General features: G+C 38.6%; 2 pseudogenes; one reads left to right on the top strand and one right to left on the bottom strand.

Moving 5' to 3' along the window:
* LOC138002222 (uncharacterized) overlaps nucleotides 1–957 on the top strand; it is a 13,535-nt pseudogene extending 12,578 nt beyond the window's left edge.
* Nucleotides 958–2,385: 1,428 nt separating this feature from the next.
* LOC138003686 (ATP-dependent DNA helicase RecQ-like) lies at nucleotides 2,386–4,463 on the bottom strand (annotated as a pseudogene).
* Between the last annotated feature and the right edge of the window lie 10,537 nt (nucleotides 4,464–15,000).

Genomic DNA, 15,000 nt, shown 5'->3' on the forward strand with positions numbered 1-15,000 from the left:
AACTCGAATTGCTGCATGAGCTTGCTGGCAAGGTGGTGGATGGTTTTGTTTTTCAAGACAGTAGTAATTTGGTGGACCGCATCCTTACTGCTGAAGAAAAACAGCAGTTGTTGCAACAGCAAGAGCTTACAGATGATAACAAGTTTCCATGTAGGTTTCCTGGATGTAACAAGAAATACAAATACAAAAAGAGAAGGAATACTCATGAACTTTTTCATGATCCACCATTTGTTGCTGATGAACCTCCTGTTGAGCTTACCACTGCTATGCCTTCACCAGCCTTAGACAAACAACACAACGGTGATGATGTCTACAATTATAACTGTGCACTTATGACTGATGCCATGCTATTTTTCAATTTCCTTGATGCCATAAAGGAAGGTGACGGTGCACGAGTCATGCGGCAGTATAAATACTTTCTTCTCTTTTGTAGAGCTGATGAATCACATAGCACCAAATATGCACTTGAGTTTGTATACCAGTTCTTCTTAGTTCATGCCTTGTTCTCAAAGAGGGACAGGGAGCGGTTTATTTGGAACCGATTTGTGAACAATCACAGTGTGCAAGGGGGAAATATCCCCCTTGATGAAGACATGGAACACAGTAACAATTTTGTTAAGCAAGGGATAAGAAATTTGGGGCCTAATTTGACAGTCTGCAATTTCGTGAGTGTGCAAAGCAGAGAATGCAACACGCACCATTTTAGACAAACTTGATGGCAATTTAAACAGGCAAACCCACTCAGGCAAGCATCCAGAAGGTTCACCTGATAAAGACATAGTAGAACTTGTTAACAGGGCTGTTGACTTGGATGTTTTCACCGAAACTGCTGGGCGGCACTACCAAACGTTCAATGACTTTAAGAGGGACAGACTTGAAGACCTGGACCTATTAAGTCTGTATAAATGGATCAACAAGCACAAAAGGAATATCCAATTGGGCTCACGTGCTAGATGAATCATTTCATTGAGGAATCTTTCTTTCAAAACCCCAATCCTTTCTTCAAATATAGCAGCTGTGGATCAGTAATAATACACAATCTATGGCGGAAACAGTTAGTTTTGTTTTCCCTCGAGTCCTTTGTCTAACGAATCAGGGCTTGAGGGAAAACAAAACTAACTAGTTTCCAAGGGACCATACATTACCTGCTTTGTTATAGATTTAGACTTTCCCTTCAACAGTCACAGCAAAAGAAAGAAACAAAAAACTGACAGGGCAACAACTGCGGAATTACATCCTGGTCAGGATATATTTGTATTTGATCAGGGACACATGACCAAAAATCAACCAATCACAGTCCTTGTTTTGTTAAGTGAAAGTCTAGGTATATTAATCCATGGTTCAAAGACTTGCTAGCATTGCAAAGGATGTTGCTTCTTGAGTGTCTTTCAATCTGATAAAACATGGCAAAGTTTTTAGCGCTCATCTTCTTACTGAAGTAATCGAAATCAGACATCTTGCAGTTTGTGTTTTATCAAGTCTAAAACACTTGGCTGTGCCTCTTGTTTAAACTTGATAACACACTTCTACTCATTTAAGTAGACATACTGTGAACTTGAACCACAAAAGATATCCAGTACACAGATCTTAATCCCTACACTTATTATAGCTTGTAAATGTGTTTAAGAAAAGAGATAGATTTAGCTGACAGCCATTGAATAACCCTTCAGTTATTTATTTTGACCTGTTTGATTGTTTACTGAATTAACACTGTCGTTTGTTTTTGTTGATCATTATTAATAATATTCGACAAGATATTAGTCTCCTTTATTGCCATTCAGGCTGTGGGGATGAGGAGTATTGCGTCACACCAGCCCAAGCGGCTGCAAAGAAGACTAATAAGATAGAGATTTTATTTAAAAAATATTAGAATGAAAAACACATGATTACTAACATTTTATAAAATTGCGAAATACAAAGGATCTCATTTCATGCAGACCCTAAATTTAAACATTAATGGTGATTGTTGATAGGTTAAGGTTGTTTTATCACTAAGGCCTCTGATCAGTTTCATAGGCCCTGGCTTTAGGCAAGCAATGGAAATCCACAACTGTCTGTGTGTAGGTGAAAATATGATTTTCTAGTCAGGTGCTTGCTTAACTTCAACTAAGGTGAAGACCATTGACATAATTGGATTGGCCAAAACACAAGGCCACATAATTGTTATCATCTATAAATTATGACAATACTACTCAGTAAAATCCTCTACTAGAATTTCTTACCAAAAAAAAAAAACCAACAATATTCTATAATGTTGTAAAAACCTTTTATTTTGGGGAAGGGGTGGGGAAGTTTAGGATAGTGGAATAATCCAGTAATTTACTAATCCTGAATAGGGTCAATTAAAGGTCCACTTAATATTAATTACCTATTAATAGTAAATAATTACACACCATATGTTCCTGCCAAAGCTGTAAGCAAATCATTGTCATCATCAACAATATCTACATCACATGAATCATTGGGTTGATTGGCAAGGAAAGAACTTGTATCCATCTGGGAAAGTGAAATGTTGTCCATGACCATTTCAAATAGTTCATCATCAAGTAACTTATCACTCCATTCGTCAAGTAGATCCTCACTAAAAACAACATTATTTCATCATCGTCATCATCATCAACAGCATAAAGCATCATTGCTGTTGACATTTGTGTCATGAAAAGTTTCACCAATTACCGGAATCTCTTGTGCATGCCTTTTATGCCAGATTTCCACTGTTCTGTAAACGTCAGACATTTCAAATATGTGCTCCAGGTTATGAAGAACCTGTGAAATTTGAAGATCTCCAAATCCTAGCATGAATTGAATGTTGGTCAATGTCTTGAGATTTGCATTTGCAGCCATGCCTACAAAATCAACTAAGAGTGACTTGTGATACTTTATCAGGCATCTTTTTACATGCTCCCTCTGTAGTGGTTGAATAATCTCTTTTCCTGCTTGAACTGCTGCTACTCTTTGCATCTACAGACACAGGATATTGAAGTGAAGTTTTGCATTCTGGCAAAGCACAGTCACAGTTATTTCCGCAATTATCACAGCAGAGATGTTTCAATAGAGGCCTCTCATTATCATTGTTGAAGTGTTCCAGAATTGCTTTTCTTCGACAATCAGTTGATTTAATAAACAACTTGATGTTTCCCTCCACATGATTCAAAAGCATGCCATGATACAACAAAAATGAGTTACTCTGACGGCCATCACGCCCAGCTCTTCCAGTTTCTTGAACAAAGGCTTTAATATTCTTTGATGGCCCATAATGGATGATCCTGTGAACAGCTTTGCAATTGACTCCCATGCCAAATGCTATAGTTGCAACTAAGACCCTTATGATCCCATCCTCATGTTGGAAGGAGGTCAAAATGTTTTTCTTGTTTGTGGCAGGGGTGCATGAATGCAACATCTCTACTAAGGGCAATTTTTCACCAGTGCTTGTCTTCTCAATGAACAAGTCTTTCCTTAATAGTCCTCTTAGCATTCCATAGATAATCCCACACTGTTTTATGGTCTGACAGTAGATTATGGTCCTGTCACAAGTATCTTTTAATTTCCTGATGTCTTCTACAAGCCACTCAAAGAATAATTCGAGGTCACAATCTTTGTTCATCTTTATAACTGAATAGGTAAGATTTACCTTGTCTGGACTTTCTTTAATATCCAATGGATTCTGCATTAGGAGAACTTTTTTGATGGTGTCTTCAGTGAGCTTTGTTGCTGTTGCAGTTAATGCAACCATTGGGGTATTTGGAGCAAGGGACCGCAACTCATACAGCTTTCCATAGCAATGACGAAACGCAGCCATCTTATTGCTTTGGGATGTCCCCCTGTAAAAGAAAAACCAGTAACCATCAAAAATTTAAACAGCAACAAAAACAATGAAAAGGATGGTATTCGATCAATTTGCGTTGCAAAGCAATATTAAAATTTTATAAGGCATAGTGGAGTGCTAAGAATTAAGCAGACACTTTGAGCTTATATATATATACAGACTCCCCTTACCACTGCCTTATTACGTGGGCTTCGTCGATGGCCAAAGCACATAATTTTTTGGAATACACAGAATTTCCAAGCATTGATCTCCACCGTTCGTTTTGGATCCAAGCTTCTGGGGAGCCAAAGACAACAGAAATCTTTCCCTTTTCTATCACAGTCGCCTCCTCTTCAGTGCAAGAGCTAATGCTCGCCGCTGTAACTCCCTTGCTTCTCAAATACTCCACTTGATCATCCACTAGAATGAGCAAAGGCGACACAACAACACAAATGTGGCCTGGCTGACTTGATATGTGGTCGATGACTAACGGCAAAGCTTGTAAAATCAGAGATTCTCCGGAGGCAGTCGGCAAATTAACGAAAATATCCTTTTTCCTTTCAATTAACTTCGATATTGCTAGTTGCTGATGCGAATTTAAAGCCTGTATGCCGAATTTTGACGCTACACGACTGAATGCTTCTTCGAGATCCGCCATTATGTTACTGAAAGAACTGCATCATCTGGTCAAATAAAAGGAGCCAGGTAATTTGTTGAAATTTAAGGCGCGAACATTCGCAAGAAAATGAAAGCCACACATTGATTGGTTTATTCCGAGAAAGGAATGTATGTCGATTTGAAGCAGCCTCGTGGGGAAAGGGAGCGTTGCGTGACTCCGGCCCGAGCGGCTGCAAAGGAGACTACTGCCTGAAAGACCAGAGCAGACTTGGAAATGAAGGTCGGCCGATTTCGCTTAAAATTGGTACACAAAGTACTTATGTCGACTTATGTAATATGCCAAAGTTTCAGCTTCGATGACTTTTTTTTTAGCCGAGTTCTCGATATCAGCCCCTCAGGGGTCCCCAGAGGCTGATTTTCAGTGCAATTTTCGCCACTTTTAAATCTCTCTTTTAGCAACATGAAATTTATTTCAGGCAAAAACAAAACCATCTTTGTAAAGCCCTATCCTTAGGCTTTTATGGGTGAGAACATTAGCTCATGGAAATTTTTCGCTAGCCTGTGGCTGTTATCACAACTTGGTCATATTTGAAGCATATGGAAAGCAACTGGAAATGGCCTGTTTTTCAGACCAAATATTTTCCATGCCCATGTTTTATATCTTGAGGTCTTAGTATCCCTGCAAAGTTCAGCCCTTAGTTTAGTAATATCAAGAAAAAATACTAAGGTTGAGGCTTTTTACTAAGAAAAAAACTTAGGAGAAGATGGCTAACCAGGCCACTTCCGGTTAAAGTTTCAACAAAGCGTGTCTGCAAAAATCAGCCATTTAATTTCGATTATCTTTTTTCCTTCCAAGTTATGGTTAAAAGAGATTCTGAAGTTAATTGTCACTGAAAAGACTTGCCCTTAGTAAGAAATTTTTATGTGATTGTTTTAGGACCGATCAAATAGTAGTCCGACAGCGGTTATAGATTTCTTGGAAGAAGTCTTGAAAATTACAGACAATAGAGCCGCTGCAAAAACTCTTTATTTACCTAACAACACATCTCGTGCCAGTAAATCACAATACAAAATTGCATCTTTTTCGTCCAAACTGCAATGTTAAGTTTATATCCTTTGTTCAACTCGTTCAACGTATTACATCTGTGGCCCGTAGTAATGAAGCGCTAATTAAATCAGGATATAAGCAAGCTTTGTAGTTCCATTCAGTAGTACTATAACCCACCTGTTTGGGCTTTAATATTTTCTGAAGAAAAAAGAACTTATTGGTCTCTTTAAATGCAACCACAACATCTGTCATGACACTACTTGAGAATCGTTTTGAACCTTAAATAAATTTCGAATATAATTAAAGCTAATCGTCTAACACAAATTGCAGTCATGTGTCTGGATAAATTCACTTACAAAAAACGCTTACCTGGCTTCACTTTTACAGACATGCCCCTTTTCTACAATCCCTTAAAAGTGAGGTAACATTAGAAACTTTTGCCCCAGCGATAAATTGGTCGCAAGTGCGTTGTTGCAAGTTAGATATACACAGGTCGATTAAGACCGTACGTGACGAGGTCATTGTAGTTTGCCTTCCCAAGACGACATGTCAATGCCCTAGTAACCAGGACCGCCCGATCCAGAGTGTAGCCCGCTAACGCACTATGCCAGTCCTTTTTGTGTAGAATCCGAATGTAATGTGGACTTTAATCTGTCCCTGAAATCAACAAAATGCATCGGGGAAGAAATAAATGGCCAGCACTTTCAAAAGAAAGTGGACACCTTGCCGACTGCTTTGTTTATTTCCGAGAAAGAAACTATCTGCAATCTATTAAAATAGATGCATTTTGTTGATTTAGGACAGATTAAAGTCCACATTACATTCGGATTCTACACAAAAAGGAACTGGCATAGCGCGTTAGTGAGCTAGACTCTGGATTGGGCGTTGATATGTCGTCTTGGGAAGGCAATTTTCTTTAACAGTGCCTTTCTCCACCCAGATGTATAAATGGGCACCAGTGATTATTATCCTGTCCAGGAAAGAAGAGCAGTAACCAATTTAAGCTCCAGCAGGTACAAGCAGGCACTAGGCCTTGTGACGACTTACCTTATCACCTACAGCATGCATAATGGCCCTTCAGGGCGATTACCGCCTAGGTTGCTTCTTATTACCGAAACCAGAGTTAAGGGTCAGCAATTCAGTGTGAGTCCATAAAGACTTACTTTTTCATGTGATCTACAGCTACGGGTGCCATAAAAAACACCCAAGTCCTTAAGGGCTCCAAGAAAGCTGAAATATTTTATTTCCCAAGTTGCCAAAACAGTAGTCTTTGCCGGAAGGATAACCCACTCCACCCCTGTCCTATCTTTGGATATATATGCCGTATGGATGCCACCATGGATCTGTGCTGTTTGAGAAAGCAACAAAAGGAAAATACTGATAGAGAAAGGGAAAGAGTGCCTGTAAGTAATCTTCTAGCAATTTAGCGGATTGGCGGCGAAAACGGACTGTGTTGGACATCCTTATCAATCATTTACAACATATGTGAGCCATTTACACTGAGGCACTGGGTATGAATAAATATTCAGTAAACAAATCATGCCATTGAGGTTCTCATACAAGTTCTATCATAATCATTCTCTGCAATATCAAGGAGACGAATCTGCACGAGAAAGCAACTGAATGGCAAGTCAGTCATAGCCAGCAAACTACAATGACCTCGTCACGTGTACGGTATTAATCGACCCGTGTATATCTAACTTGCAACGACGCACTTGCGACCAATTTATCGCTAAGGTTTCTAATGTTACCTCACTTTTAAGGAAGTGTAGGAAAGGGGCATGTCTGTAAAAGTGAAGCCAGGTAAGCGGTTTTTTGTAAGTGAATTTATCCAGACACATGACTGCAATTTGTGTTAGACGATTAGCTTTAATTATATTCGAAATTTCTTAAAGGTTCAAAACGATTCTCAAGTAGTGTCACGACAGATGTTGTGGTTGCATTTAAAGAGACCGATAAGTTCTTTTTGGGGTCTTATGCATTATGCATAAAGACCCCTAAGTCAGAGGCAGATCTTGTATAGTTTGTCACTTTGAGGACGAGAACACACGTGACAGTCTGGCTTGTAGACTGGGTACTAGTAATTGCGAGGTCATTGTTTTCAAGTGCCGGCCATTGCTTCTAGCGTTCGTTTTCCCTGTTTTGGGAAAAATTTGAAGAGTTTTCCGTCACAAATTAGTTGTAAGGTAAGTTATTTGTGTTTCAAAATTGATCTGTCGTGCTGTTTCAGATTGCTTTTCTTTCTTTCATTTCGAAAATTAACTATCCTAGCCTGCCTTGTTTGTTCTTTGTTGTTTCATCCAGGTGACGTCGCTGAGTGGAGTTTCCTTGGCGATATCGATACGGGAGTTGTTTACTCACGCAAGCCAACATATCTAGACTCGGCTTGTGTTTAGTGCGGATTGCACTGAAGCTAAGACGCTTTCGCAAGCCCACATTCATTGGCTTGAAATCCGGTGTGCGTTGCACCACATACCTTACAAGTATCTCACAAGCCTATCACAAACCAGTATTTATCGTCTTTAAATGTCGATGTGGGTTACACCCCAAACTGAAAGAGTTATTGTACTCTAAAAGATAATTGCATTGAATAAGAGTTTTGCACTCTCAAAGAATAGTATATTTCGTACTCTTACTGCTGTCTGCTACTAGCCGCCACCATGGGAACAACGAGCGAACAGTACCGGTCAACAGCGGTCAAGGATCGGCTGTCACAACAATTTTGTGAAAGCCAAGGATGCATTTTCACGTGTGCGAGGGCGATTTTGGAATACGATGCTTATGATGTTTCGCTTAAATGTGTTTTACTTGCCAACATTAAAACAAGTTGTTGGACATTACAAGTCGTGTAAGCAGGTGATGTTTTGGTTTACACAAATGATGTGCTACAATGTTTACATCCCATTGCTTACAAGGCAAGCAAATGATGTGGAGGAAAATCCAGGTTCTACAATATTTGATATCATTGATCCAACAACCTTTGTGTCCACTGACTCTAGTCAAGGAAATGAAGCAATCTTTGGTGTGAATGCTGGTAAGCAATGTGTAGCAATGTCACTTACTGCTATTATATACCATCAAATACAAGATAATTCTACTTTGAACAATATTTTGGTTATTGGAAATAATCTATACAGTTCTGTAAGATGTTCTGAGCGAACAAATGACTATTTGCTGTTAGCTGGTGTTCCAGACATGGTTTCAATATTTGTTCATGACATCAAACATTGGTCCATATATGTCTCTTAGAAATTCACTTCTAGCAGTATTTTCAAACTCTTAACTGAATTACAATAATTGTTGTTTGTTAACTACTGGCATTAATACACTACATTGTAATGAATACACTTTAACAAATATTGAAACCGTGTCTGGAACACCAGTTAACAGCAAATAGTCATTTGTTCGCTCAGAACATCTTACAGAACTGTATAGATTATTTCCAATAACCAAAATATTGTTCAAAGTAGAGTTATCAAAGTAGAATTGTTCAAAGTAGAATTATCTTGTATTTGATGGTATATAATAGCAGTAAGTGACATTGCTGCACATTGCTTACCAGCATTCACAGCAAAGATTGCTTCATTTCCTTGGCTAGAGTCAGTGGACACAGTGGTTGCTAGATCAATGATATCAAATATTGTAGGACCTGGATTTTTCCCCACATCATCACCTGTATTTTTAGGTATTGCGAATGCTGTGTACCATCAATGTTTATTACTGCTACTCCAGTAGATGCTGCTAGTAACACTTTTGGATTCTCAGGATTCATTGGAGCATGTCTATAGATTTTTACTACAGTGTGGTAAATTGTTTTGATCAAAGGGCTTTTCCCAGCACTACCTGACCTCCAGTTATAAATAAATAAACTGGTTCAACATTTTGTGACTTCAGGCTGTTGAGGTTTTCATTTATTTCTAGTCCATGAAAGCACCCTGTTGAAAGCTTTGCATTGCATTTTTAATTATTTAATGATCTAACTGATTCACGTAATTGGTCATCAGATATTCCTCTTGGCTGTTTATACATTGTTATTGCTGATCGACTGTGATTTCCAGTAGTTTGGGAATTTGCACCAAGCTCTGAGGGTACTTGTTTATTGAACATCTACTGATGATTCATCTTAGAATTGTAGTTGAATTTCAGCATTCTCTTGATCATTTATAAGATCGTATTAATAAATGACAGTGTCATGCTTGTTTTTTAGCCATTCTAGTGCTTCTGTTACTAGTAAATAGCTGATAGAGATGCTGTAGTGTGCATCAAAAGTTGTCTAAAGTGTGCAAATTGCAATAAGAGAAAGATTAGCGGCAAGACATCGATGTAAAATTCTAAACAGGGCATGAAATTTGAAGCATACTGAAGAAACCCATTTCACTGCTGTATTGTGGCAAATTTTCAACCAATCACAGCATGGACGCATGGTGGGCTGAATTGGAGTTAAACTAAGCATGAGACCCCAAGTACGCATTGCGGACCTATTTTTTCTTCAGAAAATATTAAAGCCCAAACAGGTGGGTTATAGTACTACTGAACGGAACTAAAAAGCTTGCTTATATCCTGATGTAATTAGCGCTTCATTACTACGGGCCACAGACGTGATACGTTGAACGAGTTGAACAAAGGAGATAAACTTTGCATTGTGATTTACCGGCAAGAGATGTGTTGTTAGGTAAATAAAGAGTTTTCGCAGCTGCTCTATTGTCCGTAATTTTCAAGACTTCTTCCAAGAAATCTACAACCGCTGTCGGACCACTATCTGATCGGTCCTAAAACAATCACATAAAAATTTCTTATTAAGGGCAAGTCTTTTCAGTGACAATTGACTTCAGAATCTCTTTTAACCATAACTTGGAAGGAAAAAAGATAATTGAAATTAAATGGCTGATTTTTGCAGACACGCTTTTTTGAAACTTTAACCGGAAGTGGCCTGGTTAGCCATCTTCTCGTAAGTTTTTTTCTTCTTGATATTACTAAACTAAGGGCTGAACTTTGCAGGGATACTAAGACCTCAAGATATACAACATGGGCATGGAAAATATTTGGTCTGAAAAACAGGCCATTTCCGGTTGCTTCCCATATGCTTCAAATATGACCAAGTTGTGATAACAGCCACAGGCTAGCGACAAATTTCCATGAACTAATGTTCTCACCCATAAAAGCCTAAGGATAGGGCTTTACAAAGATGGTTTTGTTTTTGCCTGAAATTAATTTCATGTTGCTAAAAGAGAGATTTAAAAGTGGCCAAAATTGCACTGGAAATCAGCCTCTGGGGGACCCCTGAGGGGCTGATATCCAGAACTCGGCCAAAAAAAACAGTCGTTGGAGCTGAAACTTTGGAATATTACATAAGTCGACATAAGTACTTTGTGTACTAATTTTAAGCGAAGTTGGGCGACCTTCATTTCCAAGTCTGCCCCGGTCTCTCAGGCAGAACCTCTTAAAGTAAACATAATTTTATGAATTTTTATGAAAGTAAGTATAATGTGAATGAGATGTTTCCTGTGTAAATAATTTTAGAATATATACCATTTTCCCTCAAAATATATACATGTACATCATAAGGATAAGATTTATCCATGTATTTTGACATGTCCTACTCTGTTGTACAGACAACTATAATTCCAAAGTTCATGAGAAAATGAAGGTAGCAAATGTTAGAGTATTGAATAATAACATTACAACTGTCCTTTTATGGTAAGATGTCTGATCATAGACTAATTATTTATTTCAGGCTTCTCTTTGCCGACTGGGTTCCCTCAGAGTAATCACAGGACACTCGTATTATTACAGAAAGTTGGATGAATTTGGGAAAGAATATGCTGCACCTGTTGAGAAGAAGGTAGAAGATGAGACAGCACGACTTCAGAAACATCACCAAGCACCGACTGAGGCACCATCTGACACCAGTTTCCCTCCTCTAATGACTGATGGCCACTCTCAACAGTCTACTGTAATTACTGCTGACAAAGGAAGAAAGTTGGTGTTCGATAACTTCGACTTCAAGCAGGAAGTTCACAGTATGACTGAACAGCATCAAAATATAGATGTCCACTGGAAAATCGTGTCTCAGGAAACCACTTGTCGAGTGTGAAGCCTGCTGCAGATGCTGTTATGCAGATGGAGAATGGTGTGTTTACCAACTCGCCGTGAGCACCACCTGCAAAGGGAAAAACTACATAACTCATACTGAGAGAGCAATTGTGGAAATACCCCATTTGGCATTTCTCAAGCCTGTGGTCTGTAAGCACATACCACACCAGTACAGCAAGGAAATGGCTGAGAAATCAGAAATGGTACTACATAGTTATTTAAAAATGACTTACCGGCTTACTAAAATTAATTCAGGCCCATCAGAAGACAAAGTCACAGAACAGTCAGAAAAAGTAGAGATGGGAAAAATGACTTTAATTTTCTTGCTTTGAAGTCTTGTTGTTTTCATGTTCCAGTTACAGTAAAAGTTAGAGTTTGAAATTTTGTAGTAGTAAGATATAATTAAGTATAAATATGCCCCCCCCCCCAGTTTTTTGCCCCCAACCCTTCCAAAAACCACTTAACCCATAAAATAACCAGGATTATATGTGTTTTCTCTTTGCAGTCTTTTCTTGGAATGTTGTATCACAACGAATGGTATTCAGCAAGTACTGACAGCACTGCATCAATATGTATCCTACTATGGTGATGGAGATAACAGAGTTTATTCCTCTCAAGGTTTAGTGGCTGATCAGCTGTCAGCGGAAAGTGGTGTGAATGCACTCTTTGACCTTGCAAATGGCTTTTCTCCAGAGGAACGTCTAGAAGGCTTGCACTTGGAAATTGCTGACTGGCATGCAGGAAATAAGTTTTTGAAAGTATGAAAATATTTAATGTTTCCTTCAAGCCAGATTTTATGAGTCATATACATTATGTGTAGCTTTGCCAATGGGTTCATACTCAGTAAAGTATATTCAGTGGGCAACACCAATGCCAGATAGCTTGTGAGATAAATATTAGGAAATTAGTTGCACACTTACACTTTAAAAGCACTATGGTCTGATTTCACACAGTTAAATGATAATTTTTTTATTTGAGAAAAAAAAGGTCAGTCAATAAGGTATGACATCTGTCACTGTGAAAGGAAACGCATCAGTTGATGGGTGATAGAAACTAAATATATTGTAAATATCTTTATTGACATAACAATAATAATAAATATATTGCACATTCATTCATTGGCACAGTCTTCTAATCATGTAAAAAAATTAGTTTTATGTTTGTATGTATCTGGTTTTAGGTTGCTTTCCATCTTTTCTACAACACCAAATCAGCAGGAGACAAGTGCACTCTCTACAGCGACAAAAATTTAATAAACAGAAGGAATGTCAGCAGTGATGTTGATGCGGCAGTTAATCCCTGTAGAAAATTTTTCGACCTCGAAGTTAAAGCAAGGCTTATAGCTGCTGCATTAAATGAGCTTGGGATGAGTGATATTTCAGATAGCCCTAAGGGTGAATTTTCCCAACCAATCCTCCTTGAAGCGAGTAATATGGAGAAAAAGGAATATGTGTGTAAAATTGCCAAACACGTTGTAGATGGCTACGTCATTCGAAGGGAAAATGTTGAAAACATTTTCAATAACCTATTAGCAGCAGAAGAGGTCAGGCATCAAACAGACAATGGCAGGTATATTTGTTTTTTCCCCGGTTGTGGGAAAACGAATGCGTGATCATGAAGCCACTCATAACCAAAAGGTGCTACCACAAGATTCACAAGGGTTACTCTTCCCAAGTGACTCAGAGCCTTCAGAGAAAGTCCCTGAGAAGGATGACATGTTCAGTTATCAGTGTTCTTTCCTAGAGTATGGCATGCTAATTTTGGTGCCATCAAAGAGGGTGATGGTAAACGTACTTTCAGATGCTGGAAGTTTCAACTGCCTCACCTTAGAAATGACCCAGGAAGTACAAAGTATGCCCTTGAAGCCCTGGGGATGATTTTTCAAGTTTATGCACTGCTTTCACCAAAACATACTCATGAACTTGTTTGGAACAGAACTGCGTTGCTTAAGTCAGGTTTAGGACATAACATTCCCCTTGATTTACTCCTTGAATTTTTCAATCGACTACTGAAAGAAGTCAGGAGAAAGTTGGGTCCTAATGCAACACATCACAGGGCTATAGATCGCTACTGTCATGCAATTGATTTCACCAAAGCATTACTTGACAACTTTGATCAAGAGTGTTGTGTCATCCGCTGTTCGGGACACCACTATGAACTCTCTGTGGTGTCTGACTTATGCAAGATTGTCACAGAGCTCATCAATCAGAGGGCCTTCTGTTGGACACCAGGGCGTACCTATGAACACTTTCATGGTATTAATTCCACCCTTCTCTCAGACTTTGATCTTCAAGACATGTTCAGGTGGATAACCAAACATAAGAAAAACATTGTCAGAGAGAGAAGAGCACGTTAGAATGACATTTTAGGACAGAAAGGTCAATCCAGTATTTAAATTCATAGGTAACCTTCAAAAGTGAAATTACAGATCAAAGTTGGACACATTTGGTCAAAAAAGTACTGAAACCTGTCAGACAATAATAGTTTTGAAAAATTTCACAGCAGCAGTTATAGTAAATTACACATAAATGAAATCTCTCATCGAAACTTCAGTTCAATTTCCAAGTTCCATGTGACTGTTTCCTGGTTATTTTTCTTAACTTTTCGTGCCCCCGTCACTTACAATGTACATGAGAGATGATAATTTATTACATTTGTAAATGTAATTGTACAGGAAAAGCTTCAAAAACCAATCAGGTGAAGGTGAAAATTTCATTGACAGATGTAAGCAAGGATTTAACCATTCCAAAGATAGTCTTAGTCAATGAGCCAATTTGCCATTCATCCTCAGAGACTCAGAGGCAACACTACATGTAGCATGGGATACTATCATTACAAAGGCAACATGAAGAATTGGATTGTACTTGTGCACTTACTCAGGGCAGTCACTAACATTTGAAGCAGACATGACCCCCTTCCTTTTAAAAAAGGTTTTTTTTTTTGGAAAAAAAATTTCCAATTAGGTGCCCCTTGGTCTCTAATGATGTTTACAATTATTGTTTAAAAAGATTGCCAATCACACTGCTCATGTTTAGTTCCTCATTACCTGACTGATCAATGTCTTCCTTATGAACATCTACATTAAGCAAGTCACTTTCACTTAACAGCTGACACAGTTCAGAGTTATCTCTGATGTCTGCCCATTCTTGAGGAAATTCCTCCATGTCCTCGTCTTCACCCTCTGGTGCCTCCAATTCGCTGCTGTGGACATCACCAAAGACCTGGTGAATCACACCGAAAATTGCTCGGCTGTGTTCTCTTCTCCTTGTCATCTTCTTCAACTGAACGAACAGATTCAAAAGAAAGGTTTTCATCTTCGGTAGCATCCAGAACTAGTATGGCAGGTTCCTTGCAAATTTCTTGTTGACATCCACATGCTTTAGTGCATATGTCACAGCACTTGTGACCTGACACAGAGGAAGTAAATTTCCCTGGA

This window comes from Montipora foliosa, chromosome 5 (assembly GCF_036669935.1).
Source record: "Montipora foliosa isolate CH-2021 chromosome 5, ASM3666993v2, whole genome shotgun sequence".
In the NCBI taxonomy this organism is placed as follows: domain Eukaryota; kingdom Metazoa; phylum Cnidaria; class Anthozoa; order Scleractinia; family Acroporidae; genus Montipora; species Montipora foliosa.